The sequence below is a fragment of the Eleutherodactylus coqui genome, chromosome 9, assembly GCF_035609145.1.
Source record: "Eleutherodactylus coqui strain aEleCoq1 chromosome 9, aEleCoq1.hap1, whole genome shotgun sequence".
Lineage (NCBI taxonomy): Eukaryota > Metazoa > Chordata > Amphibia > Anura > Eleutherodactylidae > Eleutherodactylus > Eleutherodactylus coqui.
Genome location: NC_089845.1, coordinates 41,289,770 through 41,308,566, shown reverse-complemented (window position 1 = coordinate 41,308,566; position 18,797 = coordinate 41,289,770). Strand labels below are relative to the sequence as shown.

General features: G+C 45.4%; 1 protein-coding gene across 1 annotated transcript in view; it reads right to left on the bottom strand.

Moving 5' to 3' along the window:
* The window catches only part of EXOC2 (exocyst complex component 2), a 168,571-nt gene that overhangs the window by 88,491 nt on the left and 61,283 nt on the right, over window positions 1-18,797 (bottom strand). The gene's annotated exons all lie outside the window — the stretch shown is intronic.

Sequence of the window (18,797 nt, the reverse complement as noted above, 5' to 3'; positions counted from 1 at the left end):
TGAGAGAAGGAGGGAGAGAGAAGGAGGGACGAGAGGGAGAGAGAGGGAAGAGAGGAGAGAGGGAGAAGGAGGAGCGAGAAGGAGGAGAGAGAGGAGGGAGAGAGAAGGAGGCGAGAGAGGGAGAGAGGGAGAGAGGGAGAAGGCCAGAGAGAGAAGAGGGAGAGAGAAGGAGGAGAGAGGGAAGAGGGAGAGAGGGAGAGGAGGGATAGGAGGGGAGAGAGAGAGGAGAGAGAGAGCGGAGAGAGGAGGAGAGGAGAGGGAGAGGGAGGGAGAGAGGGAGAGAGGGAGAGAGGGAGAGAGGGAGAGAGGAGGGAGAGAGGAGGAGCGGAGAGGGAGCGGGAGAGGGGAGAGGGAGAGGGGAGAGGGGAGAGGGAGAGAGGGAGAGAGAGCGGGAGAGGGAGAGAGGGAGCGAGAGGGAGAGAGAGAGGGAGAGGGAGAGAGCGGGAGAGGGAGAGAGGGAGAGAGGAGAGAGAGCGGGAGAGGGAGAGAGAGCGGGAGAGGGAGAGAGAGGGAGAGGGAGAGAGAGCGGGAGAGGGAGAGAGAGGGAGAGGGAGAGAGGAGCGGGAGAGGGAGGGAGAGCGGGAGAGGGAGAGGAGAGCGGGAGAGGGAGAGAGAGCGGGAGAGGGAGAGAGAGCGGGAGAGGGAGAGAGAGCGGGAGAGGGAGAGAGAGCGGGAGAGGGAGAGAGAGCGGGAGAGGAGAGAGAGCGGGAGAGGAGAGAGAGCGGGAGAGGAGAGAGAGCGGGAGAGGGAGAGGAGAGCGGGAGAGGGAGAGAGAGCGGAGAGGGAGAGGGAGAGGGGAGCGGGAGAGGGGGAGCGGGAGAGGGGAGAGCGGGAGAGGGAGAGAGAGCGGAGAGGGGGAGCGGGAGAGGGAGAGAGCGGGAGAGGAGGAGCGGGAGAGGAGAGCGGAGAGCGGGAGAGAGAGCGGGAGAGGGAGAGCGGGAGAGGGAGAGAGAGCGGGAGAGGGAGAGAGAGCGGGAGAGGGAGAGAGAGCGGGAGAGGGAGAGAGAGCGGGAGAGGAGAGAGAGCGGGAGAGGGAGAGAGAGCGGGAGAGGGAGAGAGAGCGGGAGAGGGAGAGAGAGCGGGAGAGGGGAGAGGGAGAGCGGGGAGAGGGAGAGAGGGAGCGGGAGGGAGAGGGGGAGAGGGAGAGAGAGCGGGAGAGGGAGAGGAGAGCGGGAGAGGGAGGAGCGGGAGAGGGAGAGCGGGAGAGGGAGAGCGGAGAGGAGAGCGGGAGAGGAGAGAGAGCGGGAGAGGAGAGAGAGCGGGAGAGGGAGAGAGAGCGGGAGAGGGAGAGAGAGCGGGAGAGGGAGAGAGAGCGGGAGAGAGGGAGAGAGAGCGGGAGAGGGAGAGAGAGCGGGAGAGGGAGAGAGAGCGGAGAGGAGAGAGAGCGGGAGAGGGAGAGAGAGCGGGAGAGGGAGAGAGAGCGGGAGAGGGAGAGAGAGCGGGAGAGGGAGAGAGAGCGGGAGAGGGAGAGAGAGAGGGAGAGGAGAGAGGAGAGGGAGAGGGAGAGGGAGAGAGCGGGAGAGGAGGAGAGCGGGAGAGGGAGAGAGAGCGGGAGAGGGAGAGAGAGCGGAGAGGAGAGAGAGCGAGCGGGAGAGGGAGAGAGAGCGGGAGAGGGAGAGAGAGCGGGAGAGGGAGAGAGAGCGGAGAGAGAGCGGAGAGGGAGAGAGCGGGAGAGGGAGAGAGAGCGGGAGAGGAGAGAGAGCGGGAGAGGGAGAGAGAGCGGGAGAGGAGAGAGAGCGGGAGAGGGAGAGAGAGAGGGAGAGAGAGCGGAGAGGGAGAGAGAGCGGGAGAGGAGAGAGAGCGGGAGAGGGAGAGAGAGCGGGAGAGAGAGCGGAGAGAGAGCGGGAGAGGAGAGAGAGCGGGGGAGAGGGGAGAGAGGGAGAGGGAGAGAGGGAGAGGGGGAGAGGGAGATCTCTCTCCTCCCCGCTCCCCATCGCTGCCCCGACCCCCGCGAATCTTCAGGGACGAGCCAGCAGGTACTCGAAAAAGGCGATGTTCTCTTGAGTATATCGCCTTACCGAGTATGCTCGCTCATCTCTAGTTTTAAGCTATTTGTTGCATTTAAATGTACAAATTCGACGGATGGTAAAATCCTAATGTGCACGGTCCCTGATCAACCGCGCACAACAGTTAGGGGCATTTCACACAGACGAGTGCAATATTGGGCCATGAACCTTGACCCGATATCACACTTGCCAAAATGCAATTTCACTGTGCATGTGAGGCGCTTTTGTATCAAAACCCCCTCAGATCACTTCAGGGAAGTTGCGATCTGCGGCAATCCCAGAAGGGGAAACCTTCCATCACACTAGCAAAGCTGCCATTGGCCCCATTGAAAACAATGGGTGATGCGAGGGCACGCCCAAAGATGGGACATGCTGTGATTTTTTCCCCACATTGCATTACAATGCATTACACATGGGGCCACAGCAGGTGGATTAGAAAAGTAATGCAGAAATCCAAAGGATTGCTAAAATGTGCCAGAACAGTTTGATGGGTGGGGTCCATTACCTCGGACCCTCACTAATCCCGAGTATGATCATCCGTATTCAGTTCCTGAGGTCTGAAATACGACTTTTACGGAGTCTTCGATTAAGTATTAAAGGGGTTGTCCCAAGACGTAAAGTATCCGCCCTCCACAGGAAAAGTGTTGGTCCGACCACTGGCATCCTCCCCAAGAACGGCAGGAGCGCACTGGCATCCTCCCCAAGAACGGCAGGAGCGCACTGGCATCCTCACCAAGAACGGCGGGGAGCGTTTACATCCATTACCTTCTACAATTATAGATTCAAGTTCAAACATCTTAGATTTGGTTCAGTCTACAGAACACAACACTAACCCGCGAATGAAACAGAATCCGCATTTTAATCAACTCGTCAAGACTCCCCTTTAAATGATTACACTAGAAGTGGTTTCTCTCTCTACTCCGGCCCAGGCTCGCAGCGATCATCTTGATTGTAGTTTATTTGTTTGAACAGAGCAGTTTCTAAACTCGCCCACTCTTTGTTCTCCTTCCCAGACCACCATAGGTTTGTTCTGTAGTTTGGGGAGTCTCACCCAGCCCGCGGACACACACAGACTCGACATGCTCCTTCACTGCAGCTCCTGCGCCAACTTCAGCACTGTCTGGGATTAGTCCTCTGCTATCCATCACCGGGCTGTCCAATAAAAGTAGGATAAAGATAAGAGATGTTCTTGTAAATGACATGCCCGTGTCTACAACCAAGCGTCTGCCTCCTGAGCTCCACAGCAGCGGATGCCAAGAAGAGCTGCCGGCAGGGATTTACTGGCTGGGCTGCAGGTTAAGTTGTCCTACTCTCTTCAGTGACCTCCTGGAAGTTACCATGAAAGTACAAGCATCGTGCTAGGGGATAGGGGATGAGTCACTGCTATCTGCACAAGGCAAACGTGAGAAGCTTTCATTAAATTATGCGCATATTCTAATTTAATATATGCAATTAAAGGGGAAGCATAATTTTTTAGTACCGTAATTAAAACCAGATATTGATAAAAATTCATTTTCTTATGTTTTTTGTTTTCAGATTATACATTTTTTTTAAATTCATTTTATTGCGTTTCTTTATTCTATGGTCTGAACATTATTATGGGGGCGGCCATATTGCCCGAGCTGCTGTTAATAGCATATAGGGAGCAGGGCCATTCACACAATAGACTGAAGGAAACCAATCAACCTCTATGGGAGTCTGTGCTAGACGTGAGCTGTGAAGAGGTCATTGTGCAGGGAGGGGGAGGAGGTGAGCTGTGACCATCACATACTGTGAACTGTGGATCCTGTGTTATGTATACATAGGTGTTACTTGTCATCAGTGCATTACTTGGGTGCCTTCAATGGAAACAGTGTAAAGTTTAAATGCAAGATGAACAATAGACGCCAACAGCAGGACCCCAGGTAAAGACCCCATTGTTAGGGTTTTTTTTTCTCAAAATATTGGTATTTAGTATTTAACTTCAAAAACTATATATTCTGCCGTACTGGTCAGATGGTTACCATTCACATCAGTCACTTTGCCCAATGGGGCTTACACTGGGGCCATTTCTCATAGGAATCCAGTTATCCAATCAGTAGGTTTTTGGTGTGTGACCGGCAGTCCCATGCAGATATTGTCCTTGATTGCATTCCAAACCAAGATCCCAGTGCCGTTGGGGAATAGTGCTAACCACCGAGCCCCCATATCACACGGCGTCACACCAGTGTATTTGCGCATCCAATACGCAGAGAATAGAGCCCGTTGAGTTCATTCAGACGCACGTATTTATTCTGCGCATTTTAGAGCAGCGTAAAACATAAAAATGCAGCATGCTCTATTTTCAGGTGCATATGCGCGCCCATAGCCCCCGCAGACGTCACAGGGGATGTGCAAATGTGCGTAAAATACACTACGAAATACATGAAACACTGCAGAATTGCGCAGGATAAAGTACGCATCCGGAACTCCGACTAATTAGGCATTTCCAATTGATGCCTATTTTTTTGCTACATGCCAATGAGCACGACCTGTGGGGGCAGAAAGTACAGCAAAATACGCAAATCGGCACGTAGAAAAGCAGAGCTCATTCTGCAAAAATATTACGATCAGGACCGTACAAATACGTGTATACGCTCGCGTGACGTCGGCCTACAAGAAACTATTCATAGAAAATGGATTTTTTAAATGCTGCCTCCTTAGCTGGTACAGAGTAGGCCGGCACATAATTGGGGTAGGCGTAATGCTACTGATCCGGGGATTCATCTCACAAAATGCAGGGCGCACGAAAATATCCAAATAGTAGTTTGCCTGTTCCTGGTGCAGCTAGTGCCGGCATTGTACTGCTGATTGCTGGGCTGTAAGTGGAAGCAATGGCAAGTATAGGTGCGGCCAGGCAGTTAGCTATAACTGGCAGGTGCCATCTGTGGCTGGGTGGCACTATGTACAGGCAGCCTTGAGCCTTTTTCTTCATCAGTAAAATTGATCTAAGAATGGGGCCCACATGCAGGATACAAAGTGATGAAGTGGTGGCAGTTTATGGGGAAAAAGAAGCCAATTCACTTAAAAAAAAAAAAAAAAAAAATTAAAATAATTAACATTTTGGAGTGGCCTGTTCAAAATTCTGAAGTTCATCGCGATTCTGTGGCAGCAGCTTAAACAGACGAAAGCCCTCCAATGTGTGTCTACAATTAAAGGGAACCCGCCACCTGCCTGAAGCACCACAGACTAAGTTATGGTGCTGTTAGGGGAGGCGAAAAGGGGTCGGGGGAAGTATTTTTTATACTCGCTCGCTTCCTGGCTCCCGCCTGTAAAGTCCATGCGCCACAGGAAAATCTGCCTCCAGTCAAAGTGCCATGCGTGTGCCCTTCTATACAAGTCTATGGGAGAACACACGCATGGAACCTGAAAAGAGTCAGGCTTCTGCCCAGCACAGAGACTTTACAGGCAGGCAGCGAGGGAACAATGAAGTGGGCAAGTATGAGTAATCCATCACCCGACTCCCCGCATCTGCCCTAACAGCACTGGACGTTCGTGTATGGTTCCCTTTACAGCAATGCTGTAAAGAAGCTTGGGGTCTACAATTCTTCATCAGGAACGGAAAGACTGATCTTCAGCAACTGGACCAACTAGTTACAGCTACTGTTAGAGTAGCACAACCAAAGAGTTAGTTCAGGGGTAATCAAGGTCTCCACACGCCAGAACTCTCTAATTAATTAACCCCTTAAGGACACGGCTTATTTTGACCCAAAAGACGTAACACTTATTGGGGGATTTTCAGCTCTACTTTTCAGAAGCCATAACTTTTTTTCCCCGCTGACACGGCTGTATGAGGACTTGCAATTTGTGCGGCAAATTGTAGTTTTTATTAACCCTTTCCAATCCACTGTCTGACGTCTGAAGACATTATGATTTAAGGCTGTACAGCTCCGATGTTGGAAGACGTCCGTCGGGGTTCTCTTACTGTATATTGCCAGCCTCTCTGCTGTCGGAGCCTATCCAACGTGTCACCTCATGCAGTACTGGCTTTAGCCAGCAGATAGCGCCGTTGTATAATGGCAGAAAAAGAGTAAGCCCCCTAGGAAGACCAGGATACAAATTGGATTGGAAAGGGTTAATACCATTTTTGGGTACACATAATGTATTGTAAACTTATTACTTATATTAATATTTTTGGGAGGGCATCATAAATGTCATGTTACATCATTTTCCGTGGGTTGGAACGATTTAGACAATACCAAACTTATTTGTTCTTTCTAGGCTTTTCCACTTTTGTTCTTTTTTTGAACAATTTATTATTTACATCATTGCATTCAAGGTCCCATAACTTTTTTTCATCGTTCCATGTACACGGCTCTGCAAAGGCTTGTTTTTTGTGCGACTGGTTGTAGTTTTTTTTTTATTGCTACCATTTTTGGGGTACATACGGCTTATTAAATCACTATTATATTTTATTTTTCGGTAGGCAAGATGAATATAAATAAGCAGTTTGCCTCTGCTTTAGGGGAGGTTTAACAGTTTTTGCCGTGCATGAATAGTGTGCTCAGTTTATTGTACAGGTCATTACGGATACAAGGATACCAAATATGTAGGATTTTTTTTTTTATGCAAACGTGAAAATATGTAAAAAAGGTTTTTTTTCTTTCACACTTTTTTATGTCTCTGTAGGTGTCATGTACCATAAGAACTATGGTCAGTAGGATAATGTTATCATAGCAATCATAGTTTTTATGGTTCAATCATAAATTGTGATCATAGGCCATGGCAGGCCAGGACATTAGTATCTAGCATCCAGTTGCCATGACAACCCGTCGCCATCCACGCACCCCCTCTGTGAACCATTTAATCGATGTTCTCATTAATACCCGCTGTTGCAGCAGGAGGCTGGCTATGAGTCAGGACCGACTCCTGCTGGGGGTGACACAGGCTCATTTCTAGTCTCAGACTATCCAAAGACTGGAAGTTTACGTCCTGTAGCGTTACATATCCCGAACCGGGACGTAAAATGACAATATGAAATCGGTTAATGTTAAATATTTATTCTGATTACTTTGCTTTCTGGTAACGAATAACACAGACATGTGCACATGTATTAATATATATATATATATATAATATATTTTTTTTATCTGGTTTGCGCCTAAATATTTCTTGTCTGGAGGGGTAATTGGCATGCGACCATCATCCTATTTTTTTAATCAATAGACGTGAATCTATCTGGGGTTCCAGTTTTTCAGGGGTTCAGATGCAGAGCTCGACGGAAGCTCTGGATAAAGTAAAAAAACGGATGTGAACAGGCGACTACACGGTTACCGGCCTGGAAAAAACCTGTCAAAGCCACGGTCGGTTGCCTGAGTCTTCCAGAAATAGAAATGTCTGGGCTTCACCACAGGGGTTTAAGCTCTATATGGAGCAGGTTCATCCAGAAACCAGCAGTGGTCCCAGATAATAGTCATCACCAAGGTGACCTTCTAACACGCATCTACCATGTACCAACAATCATGTGGAGTGGCCTTTCTAACTCATTTACGGCATCCTTTGGTCTTACGGCATTGAGAGACAGAACTTATTTCTCCCTTCTCCTATCTGTAGGGCCTTTTTGTTTGACATTCCCCATGTGATATAAGTAACCTCTTAGCTTTATCATGTATAGCTTACGTCGCTGGTAGACAATGGACGCGTAGTACATCAGGCCTTGCCTACGGCATAAGCTGGCAGCAGGCTTTTGCTGTCTGGTCCTCTAAGGGGTTAATAGTCAGTTCTCAGCAGCAGAAGTGACAAGTTGGCGGCTACTCGGAGCCAGAATCTGCTGGTAATCTGAATCCAGAGGTCCCCTGCCTGTGTCACTGTAATGTAGTAATAAGGCGGATCAGGTGGACCATACTACTACAGTGCAGGGCAGAAAGGGGGCCTGGATTGTGTGAGAGTTTCTTAACCCCTTAAGGACACGGCCTACTTTGGCCACAAGGCCGTACCGATTTTTTGGGGGATTTGCACCTCCAATATAAATATATTATATATATATATATATATATATATATATATATATATATATATATATATATATATATATATATATATATATATATATATATATATATATATATAATCATTTTTATTTTTTTTGCTTTAAAGGTTATTCCACTTTTGCACAATAGAAATCATTTTTGATTTTTTTTTTTTACATCATTGCACTCAACTTTAAATTTTTTTTTTCTAGGACAGAGCTTTGTGAGGGCTTATTTTCCGCATGACGAGATGCAGTTTTCATTGGTGCCATGTTGGGGTACACATGGATTTTATGATGATCACTTTTATGAATTTTAGGGGGAGGCAAAAAGAACAAAATAATCATTTTGCCTCTTTTTTTACATTTTTTTGCCATTCAGGATAAATAGCGCGTTCAGTTTATTTTACAGGTCATTACAGATAAGAGGATACCAAAAATATAGTTTTTAAAACATTTTTTTAAAATATACAAACAGGGAAAAGTGCTCAAAACGGGATTTCGTTTTTTTAATACTTTTTTTATATCCCTATAGGGATTTGAACCATAAAAGCTCTGATCACTATGATAATGCAATGCAGTAACTCTGTACTGCAATGCATTATCACTCACAATTGCCCTCATAGGCCATGACAGGCCAAATCACAAGTTTAACGCGATTACATCACGAAGTGCAGATGACATCACAGAAGGCACGTACTCCCTCTGTGAACCCTTTACATGCCACAATGTACGGTACATTGATCCCGGAATGTAAGAGGTTAAGAGCAGGGATCGAGGTTCTCTGCAAGCCTTACCTATTGGGAATTTGAGGGTATCCTCATGTACCAATTCAAATCAGCTGTTTTAGCCAATTGAAATTAATAGAGCAGCGGCTGTACTTTCAAGCAGCTCTCTATTAAAGTCTATGGCAGCAATAGAAGGATCCACATGTGGCTGGCTTGACTCATCCTATAACTCCTTAATACTGCTCAGAACAGTGTTAGGCAGAGTAAAAGCCAATGGAGCGGGTTGGTACAATATGCCATAATTCACAATGGTGGGTAAACCTGAAACAGTATAGCACTGTGCAAAATTTAAAGGGGTGTTCCCATCTACCAGTTTAACTCCCTGTGTAGCTTGATACTGCCTTGTTTTTCCTGGGCGGGCCGTTACCTCCTGATTGACAGCCTCCTGATTGCAAACTCCTACTATCCTTGTATAAGCTGCAGACATAGCATTGTCCCATAAAAACTCCCTGCATGGTTAATCCAACTATGTTAGTTGTTGCCTTATTCCTTCACCAATTACCCCTTCCTTTAGTCCTCCATGCCACTCAGTAAAGGCCCTTTTACATGCAACAATTGTTGTTCAAAATTCGTTCAAACTGCCGAAAGTAAGCGATAATCGTTACATGTAACCGCAGACAGTCGTGCACTATTGGTTCAATTGTCATTTAGAGCTTTTTGTTAGCCTACATAAAAACCATTATTTGTCACCGTGACAGAAAGGAAAACCCTGTGTGTCAACAAGCCTATCACCGAGGGAATCACTAAAATATAACTCTTATTAGGTAAAGATAAAAATAAAAATGTCTAAAAGGCGTGGACTCTTATTCCAGTTACACTCCTACTGGACAAGTAGATATTCTAACAGTAGTAAGTCCATATAAGTATATACCAGATGATGCGCTAAGTTCTAACTCCACAACCACAATGACCCCATCTATATTGTTGGTGCATGGGTCGAGATATATATTATGGTTGTGTACAGCTCCACGTGTATAAATGGCCACAAGGGCTAACAAAGCACAATGTAGGTTATATTCTTTGTATTTATACGTTGGAGCCGATAAATGGGTAAAGGCCAGAATAATAAATGTAACCCCCGTCTGGCAGAGTATTGAGGCATATATTAATGCCCAGGAAATATAGCATCAATCAGGTATATACTTTGTGGTATATCCCCTATTATGGTGGATTATACCCTGATGCGATAACCAGCTATAGTAAACACGGTCACTAATTTCATCTATATAGTGACTCGCTTGACTGACGTCATTTAGCGTGTTTATCTAGTTTATATAAAAGCTGGCAAATAGACTGCAGCGCTGAGTGGTCTGTAACTAGGAGTTAAATGGTGCAAGGACATATTACAGCACCAAACGTTCCTTTTATTTTACCACATTCCCATTAGGGACAGACACAGCGGAGAGTCTTAGACCAGGGTCATTAACTCATAAGACCCTGTCACATGGACTGAACACTGCTGAGTGCAGCTAATAAAAACAGCTGATCACTGCTTCACTAGAGATGAATGCCGCTGTTTGTGAGATTTTATAATCACTAGCAGCTACGAGCAGCTAAACTGAAGAGGGTTCAATAAGATATATAATGAACCCTCTTTGTCAGTAACTGCTGCATTCACTGTCACCATTTAAGCATAGATAGCCCGATATACAATGATGTGGACATCTGTGGCATGTCAAACACAACAATAAGGCTATCTTAGGCTGGCTAACACCATCTACGCGTTTCCGCGGTCCTTAATGCAGTGACCGCATCATCAGGATGGTGAGTCTAGGTTATAGAACCGAACAGCCTGAACGGCTGTGTGAAAATGAGCAGCAATGGTATGTTGCCCAGAGCAGAGGCTTTTTAAAGTACAAGCCACGCCTCCCAGCAGGGGGGCTCGTCCCCAGTGCTCCAATGAGCATCAACCAACACTAAACTGTGCCTCAGCGAAAACCCGTGATGGAACGGGATTCCCGCACATGTGCAGTAGCCCCGACGGGTCCGGGACGCCAACCACTGCCAACCTTAGGAGGTATAGCAGAGTCGGCGCCCGGCACCCCGGAACCGCTGCGCGCGGCAGAGATAAGTGCTGCTGAGGATAAAGAAGCCTTTTTTGCTGCATTAGTATACAACGGTGCCCAGATGGAATTTAATGCTCAGTATGTTAATCCTTCAGTATCATGGCCCAAAAGGACGCATGGACAGAATACCCAAGTGCTTCTGTATAATATTATTAGATAGACCGAACCCGGTTATTGGGAACACTGTATGTATATAGAGAGAAGGGGTATATATACATAGTTTAAATGACAGTAAAAATAAAAATAACAGTAACGACAGGTGACTACCATTATTTTGCAACATATAGTATAATGCAAACAATAATATGCAAACAATAAACATTCCATGATAGTGCTCCAAGATGTCAAGCATAAATGTCCTATATACACTTACTCGCATATACAGCCAAGTTTATATAGTCTATGCATGGTGTGTCCGCACCAGAAATGGTGTAGTACAGCGGACGCGTATTTAAATGTAATAAATACTGTACATGGTATATTGTTGCATCAATCATCACCTATGATGTTGATCCTGTATTATATAAACGATGCATAAGAGAGACAGTCATTTAGTCCCTTGGGGCTACAACATTGCAGGCGGTGAATCCACCGTGTCTCCTTTTGTGTTAGTAACCTGTCTCGATTACCTCTCCTCCCATTCTCCCTAATAATCTCAATCCCTTGGAATTTAATGCATGTAGGATCATTGTCATGCATATCACGTATGTGTGTCGCTATGTTGGTATGTTCTCCACGGTTCACATTGCCAACATGTTCCAGGATACGTCGCCTAAATTGGCGGATCGTTTTCCCAACATAGTCCAACGGGCACGGGCATGTGGCTTTATAGACAACGCCGCTGGAGCGGCAGTTTATAAAGTCCCTTATGTGGAACACCTCTCTTGTAGTGGAACATGTGAAGGTATTACCTCGAGCAATAAAGCCACATGCCTTACAGCCCGCACATCTGAAAGTGCCCTTTGGTAAGTCCGATCCTAGCCATGTCTTGGTTGACAACTTGGGTGGAAGTAGGCTGTGGACCAATCGGTCTCTCAGGTTACGTCCGCGTCTATACGTGATTTGGGGATTGACCGGGAGATGTGACACCAGGTCCATGTCCTTCAAAAGAATATGCCAATATTTACTGATGATATGTCTCACTTCTTTTGATTGGTCATCAAATGTACCAATTATACGCATCTTATTGTTCTTGTCATCTCTTTTACGAGTTTGCAGAAATTGATCTCTGTTAGAATTTTTTGCATAGGTGTTTGCTCTCTCCACCACTGCTGTTGGGTAGCCTCTGTTACTGAATCTACGACTCATTTCTTGCGATTTTTCTGAAAAATCGCCTTCAACCGAACAATTTCGGCGGGCCTGGATGAACTGTCCTTTAGGGATCCCACACTTCAGGGGTAGAGGGTGGTGGCTATCCCAGTGGAGGAGAGTATTTGTGGCCGTTTCTTTCCGATATATTGATGTTTCCAAGGATCCACTGTCCGTTTTTGTTATCAGAAGATCCAAGAATGTAATCTTATGGATATCAATATCTGATGTTAAAAATAATCCAAGATCGTTTCTGTTTAGTTGGTCCACGAACTTGTGAAAGTCCTCCACTTCCCCTGTCCACAAAATGAGGATGTCATCAATGAAACGCACCCACATATCAACGTGGGTGGTCCATCTCTCATTAGTCTCACCAAAAACGATGGTTTCCTCCCACCAGCCCAGGTACAGATTAGCATAACTGGGGGCACATGGGCTCCCCATAGCTGCGCCCCTGAGCTGGTGGAAGTACTTCCCTTCAAAAAGGAAGTAGTTTTTATTGAGAACAAAGGACAACAATTGGAGAAGATGTTATGTTTTTTAAGGTGCGTACCTCTCTGATTGAGGTAGAACTCTATAGCTTTAGTCCCCCCCCCCATGTGGGATGGAACTATATAGAGCCTCTACGTCTAAACAAGCTAGCATGGTGTTGGGGGCCACCGTGATCCCCTCTAGCCGTTTAAGGACATCAGTAGTGTCCTTTACGTACGCAGGGAGGGCTTCAACAAAAGGTCTTAATAAGATGTCAAGGTATGTACTTATTCCCTGAGTGAGACTATCATTACCAGCAACTATGGGTCGACCTTTGAGAGGGCTTAGTCCTTTATGGGCCTTCGGTAGTCCGTAAAATGTCGCTATTTGAGGCGTTAGGGGGTAGAGAAACTGAAATTCTCTCAGATCAATTAACTCATCATCCTTCGCTTGTGTGAGAATATATTTCAATTCAGCCAGGATATTATCTGTTGGATCTGATGCAAGTACTTCGTAGTTATTTCTATCCGAGAGGATCCTGAGACACATATCTCTGTAGGTGTCTCGGTTCATCAAGACGATATTGCCCCCCTTATCGGAGGGCTTAATGATGGTATTTTCGTCTCTCTCGATCGCCGCCAAGGCTGCCTTTTCGGCTGAAGTAAGGTTTTGATGTTTATATTTCTTCTCTCTTGACAATTTATCCAAATCATCAGTAACCATGGATTCAAAGATATCAATGTACGGGGAATCACCGGAGGGGGGCAGGCTGGTATTTTTGGATTTCAGATTGGTAAATGGGCCTTTACTAGGATCACGCATGGACTCCTGCTCCAGTGATTCCAATACTTTTATAGCATCAAGATCTTTGATATCCACCCCTAACTCAGTACATTTTTTCCTATCCAGAATGGCATGATGCTTCCTCCAGCGCAATTTGCGCAGAAAAAGGGCAATGTCTTTTGTCCATTCGAAGGAATTGAACTTATTGGTGGGGACAAACGAAAGTCCTTTTTTGATGACTGATTCTTCCTGCGCTGTCAACGTTCTTGAAGACAGGTTAATAATCTGTAATTCATCCTCACTAACAGATGTTGAGGCGACATTGGATCTACTCGGTGTTTCTATGGTTGGGAATGTCCTGGTTGAAATTGAGAGGTCTCGGTCATGGTCCGGTTCCTCGTCATGTAGTGGGTGATGGGTTGCCCTAAAAAATGACCCTCACCCATATTACCTCTACCTCTGCCTTTGTTTTTCCCTTTATAGGCACCTCTACCTCTCCTTTTGTTCATATAGCCTCCCCTCCTAGAGTGTTCATTGCTAGAGTGTTCACTTTCAGATGAACTCATCTCAGTTTCTGTTTGGGGTCTAACTTCATAAGCACGGTTTTCCGTAAAGTCACGTAAATCCCGTTGGTACTGGTGGTGTTTACGTTCCTTTAGGTAACCTGTGTACCTTTCAATAGTTAACTTCAGAGAATTTTCTCTCTTTTCATAGTCTGCTTCTGCTGAAAATCTTTTCCCTTCTTTTATTAGGTCCTCCAAATTCCTACTTGATTTTTCCAAGTTGATCTTTTCCTCTTCTAACAACAAATTCATGAGTCTCAGGGAATTTTCTGTCGACTCTCTTTCCCACTTGCTCATGAATTCAACACTTCTAAGCTTGAGGGGTGGTAATATGTGACTTCTGAGACCACGAGGTACAATTTTATTTTCTAGGTAATTAGTAAGTGCCTGCACTTCCCACCATGTTTTTACAAAGTCTTTATACGCTTTAGTTATATTTTTGAAGGCCTGATTAAGGGATGTAACTTGTGAGCGTGTGTCTAATACTTTATCTGAGAACACCGTTTTTGCCTCCATGAGCCAGGAGGCTGTATTAATGCTTCCGGAAAGGAAGCCTGCCATTTTTAAATCAGTATTTGTCACCGTGACAGAAAGGAAAACCCTGTGTGTCAACAAGCCTATCACCGAGGGAATCACTAAAATATAACTCTTATTAGGTAAAGATAAAAATAAAAATGTATAAAAGGCGTGGACTCTTATTCCAGTTACACTCCTACTGGACAAGTAGATATTCTAACAGTAGTAAGTCCATATAAGTATATACCAGATGATGCGCTAAGTTCTAACTCCACAACCACAATGACCCAATCTATATTGTGGGTGCATGGGTCGAGATATATATTATGGTTGTGTACAGCTCCACGTGTATAAATGGCCACAAGGGCTAACAAAGCACAATGTAGGTTATATTTATATTTATACGTTGGAGCCGATAAATGGGTAAAGGCCAGAATAATAAATGTAACCCCCGTCTGGCAGAGTATTGAGGCATATATTAATGCCCAGGAAATATAGCATCAATCAGGTATATACTTTGTGGTATATCCCCTATTATGGTGGATTATACCCTGATGCGATAACCAGCTATAGTAAACACGGTCACTAATTTCATCTATATAGTGACTCGCTTGACTGACGTCATTTAGCGTGTTTATCTAGTTTATATAAAAGCTGGCAAATAGACTGCAGCGCTGAGTGGTCTGTAACTAGGAGTTAAATGGTGCAAGGACATATTACAGCACCAAACGTTCCATTTATTTTACCACATTCCCATTAGGGACAGACACAGCGGAGAGTCTTAGACCAGGGTCATTATCTCATAAGACCCTGTCACATGGACTAAACACTGCTGAGTGCAGCTAATAAAAACAGCTGATCACTGCTTCACTAGAGATGAATGCTGCTGTTTGTGAGATTTTATAATCACCAGCAGCTACGAGCAGCTGAACTGAAGAGGGTTCAATAAGATATATAATGAACCCTGTTTGTCAGTAACTGCTGCATTCACTATCACCATTTAAGCATAGATAGCCCGATATACAATGATGTGGACATCTGTGGCATGTCAAACACAACAATAAGGCTATCTTAGGCTGGCTAACACCATCTACGCGTTTCCGCGGTCCTTAATGCAGTGACCGCATCATCAGGATGGTGAGTCTAGGTTATAGAACCGAACAGCCTGAACGGCTGTGTGAAAATGAGCAGCAATGGTATGTTGCCCAGAGCAGAGGCTTTTTAAAGTACAAGCCACGCCTCCCAGCAGGGGGGCTCGTCCCCAGTGCTCCAATGAGCATCAACCAACACTAAACTGTGCCTCAGCTGTTCCGGGGTGCCGGGCGCCGACTCTGCTATACCTCCTAAGGTTGGCAGTGGTTGGCGTCCCGGACCCGTCGGGGCTACTGCACATGTGCGGGAATCCCGTTCCATCACGGGTTTTCGCTGAGGCACAGTTTAGTGTTGGTTGATGCTCATTGGAGCACTGGGGACGAGCCCCCCTGCTGGGAGGCGTGGCTTGTACTTTAAAAAGCCTCTGCTCTGGGCAACATACCATTGCTGCTCATTTTCACACAGCCGTTCAGGCTGTTCGGTTCTATAACCTAGACTCACCATCCTGATGATGCGGTCACTGCATTAAGGACCGCGGAAACGCGTAGATGGTGTTAGCCAGCCTAAGATAGCCTTATTGTTGTGTTTGACATGCCACAGATGTCCACATCATTGTATATCGGGCTATCTATGCTTAAATGGTGATAGTGAATGCAGCAGTTACTGACAAAGAGGGTTCATTATATATCTTATTGAACCCTCTTCAGTTCAGCTGCTTGTAGCTGCTGGTGATTATAAAATCTCACAAACAGCGGCATTCATCTCTAGTGAAGCAGTGATCAGCTGTTTTTATTAGCTGCACTCAGCAGTGTTTAGTCCATGTGACAGGGTCTTATGAGATAATGACCCTGGTCTAAGACTCTCCGCTGTGTCTGTCCCTAATGGGAATGTGGTAAAATAAAAGGAACGTTTGGTGCTGTAATATGTCCTTGCACCATTTAACTCCTAGTTACAGACCACTCAGCGCTGCAGTCTATTTGCCAGCTTTTATATAAACTAGATAAACACGCTAAATGACGTCAGTCAAGCGAGTCACTATATAGATGAAATTAGTGACCGTGTTTACTATAGCTGGTTATCACATCAGGGTGTAATCCACCATAATAGGGGATATACCACAAAGTATATACCTGATTGATGCTATATTTCCTGGGCATTAATATATGCCTCAATACTCTGCCAGACGGGGGTTACATTTATTATTCTGGCCTTTACCCATTTATCGGCTCCAACGTATAAATACAAAGAATATAACCTACATTGTGCTTTGTTAGCCCTTGTGGCCATTTATACATGTGGAGCTGTACACAACCATAATATATATCTCGACCCATGCACCCACAATATAGATTGGGTCATTGTGGTTGTGGAGTTAGAACTTAGCGCATCATCTGGTATATACTTATATGGACTTACTACTGTTAGAATATCTACTTGTCCAGTAGGAGTGTAACTGGAATAAGAGTCCACGCCTTTTATACATTTTTTTTTATCTTTACCTAATAAAAAGTTATATTTTAGTGATTCCCTCGGTGATAGGCTACATAAAAACCATCCCACGGCTATTCAAAAGACTTTCTTAACAGTGTACTCATTGTGTTTGATTTGCATACATAATGAGTGCACTGTTTGCCCTGCCAGGAGGAGAATAATAGAATCTGCTAGCCATATGTTTGCTCAACAGGGCGTGTGTTTATGCGATAACCATCACATAAGAAATGCTCAGCTGAGCAAACAACTTGTGGAGTAAAATGCACTAGATTAAAGCCATTATCTGCACATGTTATCATATTCAAAGGCTTTGTTTGTTCAGTCGTGCGGTTGTTTAAGCGATAAGCGTAGCGTGTAAAAGAGCCCTAACTCCTTTCCCCACCTGTTCCAGTTTGCCTTCACTTGCTACATTTGTCTTGCCCAACTCGCATGCGCAGAAATGAAGAAGGGTGTAAGCCCTACAGTCTGGACTGTGATCTCTGTAATTTACATAGAGATAATACACACTTATGGCCCTTTTACAATTATCATTCAGATTCTCACTTGATAGCGAGAATTTAAAATTCAAACGAAGGTTGGTGTTGTAAACAGGCAGATGTTCATCTATGAAGGACTACCTGTTTACTGAGAATGGAGGCAGGCGGAACAATCTTCACCTTGCTCCATTTCTATTCACCGGCAATCCTTGTTTCTGTATAAAAGTGCAGAAGCGATTACTGCTGGGATGGCCATCGGGCACTTCTGCGCCCAACAGTTGTCCCAGGTAAAAGGGCCCTTAGAGCCGACACACTGACAACCCTGATAAGCTCTATAAACAGAGGAGATCTTCTGAGTTACTGAGCATGCCCAGAAGCCATCCTATTGAGAAAAATTGCAGAGAGTGTCTGGGTGGTGGCTGGTCTCCTTAAAGGGGTTTTCCAGGGAGAATACTATGGATGACCTATCCTCAGGATAAGTCACCAATAGTTGATCGGCTGGGGTCCGTCCCTTGGGACTCTGTCCGATTAGCTGATTGTGCCCCCGCTAACAGTGCTGCAATTACACAGGGGTCGGAGCTGAAGCAGCGGAGGTCTTTGCTCCATCCTCTGAAGTGGTCGGCACTTGTAACTGCAAGTGCAGCTCTCACTGAAATCAATGGAAGCCGTGTCTGCAGTTAAAAGCGCCAGCGACTACACAGAGGTCAGAGCAGAGACTTCCGCTGCTTCTGCTCCGACCTCTGTGTAATTGCGGAGCAGTCAGCGGGCGCACAATCGGCTGATCGGACAGGGTCCTGAGGATATGTCATCATTATTATTCTCTCTGAAAAAACCCTTTAACAAGCTGCAGACTGTGAAGTTAAAAAAGGAAGATATCAATTTGCTTCCTCGATCCAAAATGCATGGCTGCAGACATAAGTAAAACAGAGTCGCCGATTAGACACAATGAACATTGATTATTGAGATACCCCTTGAAGAAAGCACTGTTTCCTTCCCATCAGCATTTCACACAGATGTCATAGTAAGACATTAGATGTTACTTTCCTTAAAGGAGATGTCTCGAGGAAGCAGTGATTTTTTTTTTTTGCCCAGTCCCCCTAATTAAACATACATTACTAATTACCCCTGTAAATTACTTTCCTAGCTGGTTTCTACTTACCGTTCCAGCGTTTCAGCAACTTATAAAAGTTTCCCCAAGATGGCCGCCGGCTCTTTCCCCGTCGCTCGCTGCAGCCCGACGTGCGCGCTCCC